The following is a 4,271-nucleotide window of genomic DNA, read 5'->3' on the forward strand; positions in this document are numbered from 1 at the left end:
ACTGTAGAAAAATCTATGTACGATTTTAGAAGACCTGAGTTATTTTCACCCACTGCACATCCATTCCTGTTCTTGCACTGATTTGTTTTTGCTCTGGGCCTGATACAGTGGAAAAATCTCAAAATTGCAAGAAGGCTCCATGTGATCTGTGTTCTTTACTCTGTGACTTTTTGCAAACTGCTCCTCTTTGTCGTCAATTTCCTTCATGTTCTCAACTGTCAAGATGAAGGTGGTAAGATTGGTGACTCCCAAACTGTCCAGAAACCATCATCCAAGGTTCTTCAGTCCATGCAAGCATTGGGCATTATTATCTGAATAAAATGCTCTCCTGTGGGGCAGAAAAACTTCCCATTCACAGTGGTCCAGAAAGCGTGAACGAGCTGGTTAGATGATTATGATTTTTCATGTGCCTGCCAGGTCCACCAGCCCATGTTTCAGTGAAACCATGCAATTTGATCATTTCCATGCACATCACATAAACATAATTACCAATAGGACACTGTTATTCAGGAGGCATTTATTAGTCACATCGAGTTCACACTATGAAAGCAGACGGGGGATCCTTTCCCTGGCTGAAAATCAACTAAAGATGGCTCTACTGGTAGGAGGCAAGTGACGATGTACACAATCAATCTCCCCTCCTTGAAGAGGTCACGATGCCTTATGACAAACTAACAGGTGACTGTGGAGGAGGAGCAGATATGAGACAGGCTCAAGAGTGGCTAGAGTTAAGCAATTGCATTCAGCAAGCACACAGCTGCTGCTGTAGAAAAGTAAATTATAGGAGACATGAGTTGTTTTCACCCACTGAGCACCCATTTCCCATTTTTGCAGCACTTTAGTGTTCCATGGAAGGGAAAGTAGGGCTGTGGGGGTGGGGAATCTCACTCATTCTGAGCAATTCTGGGATGGCTTACACCACATCCAGTTTCTGGAGAGGTTACATGACCCAATCAGAAAAATCTATCTTCCTATACATAAGGATTGCTTTAGAATAAAGAATATAACATGGATAGATCCAGCAAGACTGTTCCAATGCTTTTCCTGGACCCACTGGTAAAAATTTGCTCCCTTTCCCTTAAGATGACTTGACAGGTAGACAGGAAGCCATATTGGCTACCGCCACACCATATACACACAAAAAATGCCTCTCAATTTACAAATTGCTGAACACCTAGATTCAGCTATGACTGAAGACAACATACCCTTGGACTTTTTAATTATGAGAGGCTTAAAAATGGTATGACTTGATTTATGTGAAACTGAAAGATACCTGAGAGACTCAGAAATGTCTAGAAAAAAGGAAATTGTATTAATACACATGCACATGTGTATCCCTTTGCTCAATTTCTCCCATTTACAGGAGTTAGAAAACTAGAAGTAATCCTTGATTCTTCATATTTTTCAAGTTCCCAAATATATTTATTCAACTGCAAAATTCTATCCAACTTTATCTCTTAAAAATATCTTGAACTTATCCTTAGCAAGAAGAATGAAGCAGGTGGTGTCACTATACCAGATCTTAAACTATACTAGAGAACTACAGTAACAAAAATGGCATGGTATTGGCCCAAAATAGACTTATAGACCAATGGTACAGAATAGAGGACAGAGAGACAAACTCATATAAATATAATTATCTCATATTAGACAAAGGCACCAAAAACGTAAATTGGAGAAAGGATAGCCTCTTCAATAAATGGGAAAACTGGAAATCCACATGCAAAAAAAATAAAATTAAGCCCCTATCTCTCACCATGCTCAAAACTCAACTCAAAATGGATCAAGGACCTACAAATTAAACTGGAGACCCTGTGCCTAACAGAAGAAAAAGTAGGCCCAAATCTCCATCATGTTGTATTAAGCCCCAACTTCCTTAATAAGACTCCTATAGCACAAGAATTAAAATCAAGAATTAATAAATGGGATAGATTCAAACTAAAAAGCTTCTTCTCATCAAAAGAAATAATCAGTGAGGTGAATAGAGAGCCTACAGAATGGGAGCAAATTTTTACCACAAGCACATTAGATAGAACACTAATCTCTAGGGTATATAAGGAACTCAAAAACCTTAACACCAAACAACCAAATAACCCAATCAGTAAATGGGCCAAGGAACTGAACAGACACTTCTCAAAAGATTATATACAATCAATCAACAAACACATGAAAAATGTTCAATATCTCTAGGAATTAGGGAAATGCAAATCAAAACTACTCTAAGATTTCATCTCACTTCAGTCACAATGGCAGCTATTAAGAATATAAACAACAATAAGTGTTGGCGAGGATGTGGGGAAAAAGGCACACTCATGCATTGCTGGTGGGACTGCAAATTGGCTCAGCCAATCTAGAAGGCAGTAGGAAGATTCCTTGGAAAACTGGGAATGGAACTACCATTTGACCCAGCTATCCTACTCCTCAGTCCATACCCAAAGAGCTTAAAAACAGCATACTACAGGGACACAGTCACATCAATGTTTATAGTGGCACAATTCACAATACCTAAACTGTGTAACCAACCTAGATGCCCTTCAGTAGATGAATGGACAAAGAAAATGGGTATATATACACAATGGAATATTACTCAGCATTAAAAGAGAATAAAATCATGGCATTTTCAGGTAAATAAATGGAGAATATTATGCTAAGTGAAGTAAGCCAATCCCCCTAAAACAAATGCCAAATGTTTTCTCTAATATAAGAATGCTGATTCATAATGGGGATGGGGGGCATGGGAGGAGTAGACAAACTTTAGATAGGGGAAAAGGAAGGGAGGGGAAGGGAGGGGGCATGGGGGTAGTAAAGATGGTGGAATGAGATGGACATCATTATCCTAAATACATGTATGAAGATATGAATGGTGTGACTCTACTTTGTGTATAACCAGAGACATGAAAAATTGTGCTCTATATGTGTAATATGAACTTAATTGCATTCTTCTGTGATATATAACAAATTAAATGAATTTTTTTAAAAAAGTAGCAAAAAAAAAAAAATCTCTTGAACTTTGCTTTTCTCTAACCTCCTGGCTACTGCTGCTGTTTCTTCAAGTTTTCCCTGTATCTTTAGCAAAACTATTCCAATACCCTCCTAAAAATCTCTTACATGTAACATAAATACACACAAACCTCATACAAACATTTTTCATATTTTTCTGCCAGAACAATTTTTCTAAAGTTCAAATGTCTCTAAATTTAAATTTCATCAGACTCTCCACTGCCCTCAATGTAATCCAAATTCCATAGCACTGTATGTGAGACTCTGTGTCCAAACTCTGCCTGCTATTTTCCAATCTCATTTTTTAACAGCACTACTCTGCCCCTCATTTCTCTTTCCTCCTCCCTACCACACACACTTCCCTGTCCTGAATGATTTGCAGTTTCTCAGACAGAATAGACTGTTACATCCCTCTCTGCTTTGTAGAATTGACAGAGCTCAGCCAGCAGCGTCTGTAGGAAATATACTGTGTCTGCTCTCTCAGGATTCCTCATATGCCCACACGTTCCCAAACACTGTGCTTCCATTAATTACATGGGAATTGGATCAGCTGAATTTTGTTCTGCTTTGACACAGCCACTGTGAGGTCAAATCTCTTAAGACTATTTCCAAATTGCAGTGTGGATGTTAACACAAATGATTAAAGTCAACATAGAAAAAGCAAGAAAGGTTAAGATCTCCAATTTTTCTGATACTTCCTCTAGTAGATTACATATGAAAATTGCTGTATTTGTGGCTTTCATTTTTTATAGAGTAACAGCCTTACTCCCATGATACAAATACAACACAACAGACATTAGGAAACAAAAGTCAATAACTATTGGGAGACAAGGAAAAAATAAGGCGGGTCTCAAGGCTGACTCAGCATCCTGCCTCCAGAGCATTTGCAGGTCACAGTGCAGGGAAAGGGAACCTGTTGGAGGTCAGGGGTCAGAGGTCACTGAGCCCAGGAGACAGAATTGAGAGTCTTAAGATACCAGGGCACCAGGAATTCAGAGGACAGAGTATCAGAGAAGAGAGCTTCCCAGAGATTTGTAGTAGTTGCCTCAAGTGTTCAGCCAGGTTCTGCTCGTCACAAGAACACAACATGGCTTTAAAAATGATTCAAGGCAGCAAGGTAGACAGAACTGTGACCATCCACAGAGCAGGCCCAGCGGCCTGCTGAGGGGCAGAGCCGCCCCCCACCCCCCGCGCCTGCCAGGTAGGCGGAACGGTGACCACCGGCAGAAAAGGCCCAGTGGCCCACGGCTGAAAGGAGCTTCCAATCACTC

General features: G+C 39.9%; 1 long non-coding RNA gene across 1 annotated transcript in view; it reads right to left on the bottom strand.

The window, feature by feature from the left end:
- Positions 1 to 4,133: 4,133 nt before the first annotated feature.
- Positions 4,134 to 4,271, bottom strand: part of LOC125618009 — a 22,695-nt gene continuing 22,557 nt past the window's right edge. Inside the window, exon 3 of the long non-coding RNA XR_007349218.1 lies at positions 4,134 to 4,248. This is a non-coding gene — a long non-coding RNA (uncharacterized LOC125618009). The remainder of the gene's footprint in view (positions 4,249 to 4,271) is intronic.

The sequence above is a fragment of the Marmota marmota genome, unplaced genomic scaffold, assembly GCF_001458135.2.
Source record: "Marmota marmota marmota unplaced genomic scaffold, marMar, whole genome shotgun sequence".
NCBI classification, from domain to species: Eukaryota; Metazoa; Chordata; class Mammalia; order Rodentia; family Sciuridae; genus Marmota; species Marmota marmota.